Below are 7,878 nucleotides of genomic sequence, written 5' to 3'. Positions count from 1 at the left end.
ATTTCTGTCTGTTTTGTTCACTGCTAATTCCCCATTATCTAGAATCACGCCTGACACATAAGAGACCATAAGTATTGGTCGAATGAGTGAAAGCTGCAAACAGCATGCTACTGTCACAGTAGACTAATGTGCCACAGACTGTTCTAGGTCCTAGGGACAAACAGGGAAGCTGAGTGTTCTCCTGAGTCCATGGAACTTACAGACCAGAAAGATGATCGTAAGAGTAATTTCTAATATCAAAAAGGAAGTACAGGGTGCAAATGATTCCCATAAATAGGGGAATTAACCTGCTCTTTTTCCTGGCATTGGACTTGTAAACAGCGGATGGGGAATTGATACTGAACCTTTCTTCCTCCACAATTTAGCATATGGAAAGTCCGGGATGGACTTAGAGAGCAGTTATAGGTAAGGAAAAAATAAGCTCAGTTAAAGAACAAGCAAACTGTTTCCATGAGATAGAATCTTTAAAAGTTAAATGTAATTTTAAGGAATTCATAGATCCCTTAGATTTCTAGGGGCCAAGGTGCAGTAGGTAAATAAATAATGATCTCGAGTAATGAATGAGTAGATATTTCTTAATATCAAAAAAGTTTGGAACACCACATGTGTAACTTCCATCACATTTTGCTATTTTCACATGCAAAATAATTAGTAAAATAGTTTCATATGTTGCTATAGAACATTTAAGTGAAATAAGTCAGATTAATAACTCAAAACTGTTGATCACACATAAAAATGCTAAGTATTAATAGTTCAACATCCTAGACTTGGCACAATTATATTGGGGGGAGGTTCTCACTGCATCCCAACATCTACCCCAAGTTTTAAGTATTTTTGAAAATAATGTATTTTCATTTTCCCTGCCCCAAGAACTAAGGCATCATGAACAGCAATGGGCGTAATTCCACTCACTTCATCCCCCAACAATAGAGAATTTAAGACACTGGTTAGACTTTGGGGCATTTTATTCACAATCTTTTAAATGTGCCTTTATTGACAAGGATTTGCTATGCTGTCTCCTAATAAGTTTATAATAGGATTTCCTCTATTTTTTCATCTGCAAAATTAATTACACAACATTAATTTTATCTGGAAAAGGAGAAGACTTCTCATCTGGAGTGAAAGTCAAGTGCTTAGATAAAAGATACAATAAATAGCCAGGCTAGCTTGTTATTAACATGCCATATTTAGAAGATATTGGTATTCTCTTGCCGTTTCTCTACCACCATAGCTGGGATTTATGGCAGTTAAAGCATTATCTAAATGAGCAGACAAAAAAAATAAAGTGAAAGGCTCTTACATGACTAACTGTAAAATATCATAAAACAAATAAATTAATTCAATTGCATGCTCCAAATGACATTTTCAGAGCATTGCTTTTGGTTAATGTCTTTTCGAAAGAAGAACTGCTGTGCTCTGTAGAAAGGAGTGCATTTTGAAAACTATTTCTTGATAATTGTCACTGATATGTTTCCAATTTACAAAATGCTCTGCCTAGAAATGAAGAGTGCCCTTTGCTGTTCTCTGGGTGGCACAAAATGTTTTATTGGGGCTATATTTTCTGTAATGGTGAAAGTTTATCTGCACCCTTTCTAACCACAGGCGAGGTAGAATGTGAGAAACAGGCAGGAAATGGGGCGAATATACATGGGTAATTTCAAGCATGTGCAAATTTTCTGAGCCCAAAGAATAATCTAACATTTCTTATCAGGAGAAGATGAATTAGCAGTGTTTCACTCCAGCGACAGGATGAGAGGAACACACTATCGGATCAGATGTGCTTTCTAGGGTTGTGAACCTCACAATTGGGAGATTTTATCAGAAAATCTTCTTACATGCTTTTACTAGGGTGTGTTTAAAGAAGAGAATAGTAATGGGAAGAGAAATGTTTAGGCCAAAAGACTGCAGCATAAGGAGGGCTTCTGCCCACTCTCCGGGATGCAAACATCTTGCCATCCAAGGTTACAAAGAACACAAACCAGGTTTGAGAAAGGTACACACCCGAGCAATGCGTCCTGGGGGGCTCCTCAGACTCTGGGAGAGCAACATCCCTGTGCTTCCTGAGAGCCCAGCTAAGAAGGCTGGAGAAACCAAAGTGCAGACCTCCCCATCCCCCATTTGACTCAGCACAGCCGGCAAGGGGCCTGCACTGTTTGTGGTGTTAGGATCACAAATGGGAAGAAGTACTTGAGCAGTTTTCTTCTCTCCAAAACCTTCTAGCAGAGGCTGCCCACCTAGAGCATGAGCACAGTGACAAGAGAAAGAAAAAGGTGCCAAAATTCTAACTCATTATTTAATATTTCAAAAAAAAAAAATTCATGGAGCAGCTATGATGCGTCTGACCCTGTTCTGGACTTTGTGAATATGACGCCAAGCAGAGCAGGTGAAAGGCCTGTCTCTTTGAACGTACTCCTGAGTGGCAAATGTCAGAAAATAAGTAACAGAAACTAATAAGCAAAAAATAACCCCAGGTGGTGATAACTACTAGTATGATTTTTTTAAAAGTAAGGATGATGTGAATAGCATTGGGGAGGAAGTGGATGGGACAATACGATCCGGGTTCTTTAGGGAAGGCCTCTCTGAGGAGGTGATGTGGGTCAGTGTGGAGCTCAGGGGAGGGGTGTGTTTTACGGAAGGGGAACGTGGGTGGGGGGCAATGGCACTGAGGCAGGAGCAACATGGGTGTGCTTGAGAGACAGAAAAGCCAGGGTCACTAGCAGGTAGAAAATTAGGGAAGTATAGTTATAGGAAGGGGTAGCCATGGTCTGCAAGTGTCAGATAAACAGGACTTAGCAAGCTTTGGCAAGGAGCATGCATGATTTTCTAAGGACAATAGGGAACATTAGAAGGTTCAAAATGTGGGAGCAAAATGGTTTGATCAAGATTTTGACAATCCCTCTGGTGCCTTAACAACCAACCACAAACTTAAAACAACACAAACGTATTGTGTAACAGTTTGGGAAGTTGGAAGTCCAAAATCAGTCTTACTGGGCTCAAATCAAGGAGCTGTTGGCAGGGCCACGTTCCTTCTGGAGGTTCCCAGGGAAAATCCGTTCCCAGGATGAATGTCGTCCTCATCTCCTGGCTGTGGCCCTACCTCACACATCCTTAATTTTTCACTCTGCATCTGTTGTTCCTTCTTCTCACTCTGACTTCTGACCTGCCTCTCGTTGGGACCTTTGTGAGGGTGTTGAGCTCACCTGGATGATCCAAGCTAATCCTCTCATCTCAAGATGCTTAACTTGATGACATCTGCAAAGTGCCCTTTGCCACATTCACTGATATTCACACATCCTGGGGAGTAGGGAGCAGAGACCCCTGATGGGGCTTATTCTGACGACCATAGAATGCTAAAGGCAAGGCTTCACTAAGGATCTTTATGGCATGACTAGGGTGGCAGCAGCAGAAATCCAATGAATTACAAAGATTACAAGGATACATCATTTCAGAGCCGACACTGGATTGGATATGGAGGAGTGAAGAAAAAGCAAGAAATAAAAGGTAACTCATATCGGTGGTTTTCAAAATGTATCCCAGGCTCCAAGACCTGCCAGGTCAAAACAAATTTCATTACAATACTGTGTGGTGATCTGCCCTGTTGCTCTCATTTTCCATGAGGTTACGGTAGGGCTCACCATGGGCCAGGCCCCCTGAAATGACTCTTCACCTCGATGCTAATGGAATGTGTGTGTGTGCTTTAAATATTCTCAGTTTTAATTTCTAATATATCTTAATGCAAGATATAGGACTCATAACATGAACACTCTTTGAAGCCCTCAACATTTTTTAAAAGTGTAAAGAGATCTTCATACCAAAATATTTGAAAACTATTCTCATATTTTGAGTGAACAAAAGGAGTAACATTCATGGGATAGAAAAGACTGAGAAACAAGTTGGTGGGAAAGTCAAGAGTTCTGCTAAATATCATTAAACAGAAGTATTATTGAATATCATGTTCCAAATGGACCTTAGACAAGTTGTTTTCTTAATATTAGGATTTATCATCCCCATTGATGTAGCCAATGAAAATCCATCTTTCTGGGGCAAATATATAGCGGGTTCCAGCCAAAATATAGTCAGGACTGCTACATATGTCAGACGCATGCTGGTTTCTAGGGACAAAACTGTGATGAGACAATAAGACCATCATAATCCCTGTCCATATACAGCATATAGTCTTGGAGGGATACAGGTGAATAAAGATGCTTCTATGACACAGGGTACCACGAAGTCAAAGTGACATTGTTCTAAAGACAGAACTGCGGAAATAGGGTTTTCTAAGCTATGAGCTTAAGGAAGAAGTTGAGATCTAAGTTAGGAACTCAGAATTCTGCAGTATGTATGGGGAGATAGGTGGGGCCATGGAAGAGATTATCATAGCAGCAATATCTGCATGAAAAAGACTTAGTGAACTGTGCACAGGAGTTTGGACTTTGTTCCCAAATGGTAGAAAGCTGGAGTGTGCTCAGTAGACTGTGATCGATTATTGCCAAGTGAACAAGTGAGTAAAGGAATTTGCCATCTGTGGATGAGACAACTTTAGGAACCTCTCAAGGGTTAGGAGTGGGTCTTATTGATGTTTGAATAAACAATAGCACAGTGTTGGTACACAGAATCTGTTCAAGATGTCCCTCATGTGTGTCTAAATTGAAAGGAGATATAAGTGGATTTCTAAAATACCTTAAGTGTCCAGTTTTATTTTCTAGCTAATACATGATTATTTTTCACAAGAGAACAATAAATAAAATTCTGCCATCTTGAACCTGTGATGCACCCCAGATAGAGACTCCCTATTTAGCCATAGATATTCCCTTTTCTTGAATATAACAAATAATCTGATCTCTAGCTCTAACAGATATATAAATAAATGTAGGAACTTATGATAAATATATGCCTTTGTCAAGTTTCTGGGTTTCATTTTGTTTTTAGAAACTGATTTTACATTACAGTGCTATCCTTATGCAAAAATGACCATGATAGAAGCAAATCTCATTTATACAACTACACAGCACTGAAGCTGAAATGTTCCTGAAGGGGGTGGGGCATTGTGTCTTCATCTCTCATGTATAACTACTGCATTTATAAAAGATAATGGTTTTCTTGGAGCTACTCTAGTAAAATGTCATGCAAACCCATGCTTACTATTCATGTGAGGGTCAGATGCAGCTTGCCCATTGCTCTGGCTAAAACTGCTGACTTCAGAAATAGCTGTGGTTCACATGTACCCGGAGTGCTGAGTTAAGTCCAGAAGTCACCTAAAAATTATATCCCTATGCATGCTGCTTTCTAATCTAGGCAATGCAAATCTGTCATCAGTGGGATTCCTAGTAAAGATCATTTTTGGTTGAAATAGAAAGTGACTGTAGGGCAGTAAGAAAATAAAAGAAGTTCACATTTAAATTTTTTTGGATAGTTTCAAAGGACACTGTCACCGATTAAAATTAGAGGTGGATTAATTAATTCACAGCCATGCACTCATTCAACAAATACTTATCAAGATTCTACTATGTGCAAAAAATTTTACTAGTGACAGTGAATAGTATAATCAACAAGATGGGCAAGGGAGCTGCTCTTATGGAATAAAGGAGATACAAATCTGTAATCGTGAAATTAATTATTTAATGACATAGTTGACCACTGCTGCTACAGAGCAAGAAATGATGCTATCAGAAGGGAAACAGTGGAACCGGGTGCTACACACTTCCCATTTAACAAACATGAACTTTACCTCTGCAAAGTCTCTAAAATTCTGAAAAAGTAACCTGCTGATGTATCTGGTTCAGCAGATGGCTTCCCAGCAGAGATGATTTCAGAGTGTCTCCAATCCCTGTAGGCCCCAATCTTCATTTGCATTTTTGTATTATGACTCCTTATTCTTTTGCTAGATTTTGTGCTATTTGAAAGATATTTTAAAAATATTAATCCATCTGGTATCAAGGGATTAGTTTTGTCCAAAAATCAAGCTTGCCATATGAGCAAACATAGAAGCCTATTTTCAGTAAAATACACAGAGTCAGTGTTGCCTGGGCAAGATGTGATGAGAGCCACAGCATAGAGACTGTACTTAAACGATGCTACATCCCAGAACCTAATATGCAGGGCCTCAGACACATGTTAAGAGCTGTGGTGTTTTTTCCTGAGAGCTTCGGATAGCCATTGATGGGTTACAAGTCTATGAATGACATGACATAATAAGTTTGCATTTTGAAAAGACCATCCTGGGTGCAATGTGGGAAGCATACTGGGAAGAGGCAACAGTGCACCAGTCAAACCAGGTCAGAAAATCTTGCACTAGACGGGTTAGAGTTGATGGCAGCTTGGACTAAAGGGGAAAATAATGAGGTTGGATAATGCTCTGGATGTGGAGAATTTGTAGGTGTTCAATATACATTGCAGGCTCCTTGCTGCAGCTAGGGGAGGATGATGGTGACCTCACAAACAGAATGAAAACAGCAGACAAGAGGCAGATTTGGGAAGAAGATGGAAAATGCTGAGTTTAGAAAATATTACTGTGAAATGACAATGGGACAGTAGAATACCATATTCTAAGTAGTTCAACATAAATATATACATATTTAATATTTGTTTATTGTTTTCATACATATTCTAGAGCTCAGGACAAATGCAATGTTATTGGAGAATGCTTTATTTTTGTAGAGGCAAAGCATTTCTTTTCATTTTTTATAAATGGGTTATTTCTAGTGTGGGTCTTCATCATTTTTAACAATTTTTTTCTAAAAAGTAACTAATATTTTAATTTTATTATAATTTCAGTGATTTGATTCCATAAGAGTCATGTTTCCAACTTCCCAAAGTCCAATTTAAATCAAACTCCTAAAGGCAGAGAAAACAACAAAAATGGTAAACAAAATATTTTTGCTAATCAAAGAAAGGGAATTGATACACTTGAATTGCATCTGGTGTGCCATCCCTTCCATAGTTTTAACATCTGAAGCCAAACTGCCTTTGACACAGAAAAGGCTTGTCTGCTATTTCAAATTTTTGTATTTGCATATATCATTTTAGTGACAATTTACCTCATATTACAGCGTTACCAAATACACAGAAAAGTAAACCCTACCAGCATCTAATATAGCAAGAAAAATAGATATAAATGATTACATGTTTAGAAATGACATTTTGACATCCAAGTGGAGGGTATATTTTACCAAGATACCACATATCACTGTCCAAGTAGACCTGCCTGTCTATAGAAAATCCCCTGAACTAATTGAAAAGCTATTGCAATGTCAGTGAAAAAAAAAAAAAAGAGTTTCATCAGCAACTTGAAATTCCAAGTAACTCCTCAAAAATGGAAGACAAAAGAGCTAGGCTGGAGGAGAAGTAGAAGTTGAGAAGCTACAGCTCAAAAATCTCCCAGGAGACACTCCAGTGAAGGCCAAGGGTGATTGAATCAATAAAGGAACCACAGAGAAGGGCTGCCTTTGGGGGAACTATCTGGAGCTTCCTTACTTTAAAAACTGCATTTAGATCAGCAGGAACGGTCAATCTGTGGCCCCACTTTGTCATGCATGAGCCACTGATAACAGAGCTCCTTTCTTCCTGGCTCAGACTCCCACATGGCTTTTTAAACCAAATTGAGTGGTTGGGTTGGAGAGAGATTATAGCTTGGGAAAGAAAGCAACAGGTGTTCTAGACTGCATAAAACAGGTCAGAGAAAACAGAGAAAGAAGGGAGCATATAGTTGTATTTTAATATTCATTTATCCATCCTGAGAATTAATAGCTTCTAATTTAATAACAAATTGGGTAAAAATGAGTAAGAATATGGAAGATTAGTATAGCACAGTAAGTATGCTTGAAGTTAGACATATACCCATACAAACACGTATTTAATATAATACACTATGTGCAACAG

Source organism: Propithecus coquereli, unplaced genomic scaffold (genome assembly GCF_000956105.1).
Source record: "Propithecus coquereli isolate 6110/MARCELLA unplaced genomic scaffold, Pcoq_1.0 Scaffold25, whole genome shotgun sequence".
Classification (NCBI taxonomy): domain Eukaryota; kingdom Metazoa; phylum Chordata; class Mammalia; order Primates; family Indriidae; genus Propithecus; species Propithecus coquereli.
Note: the sequence above shows the minus strand (reverse complement) of the source record.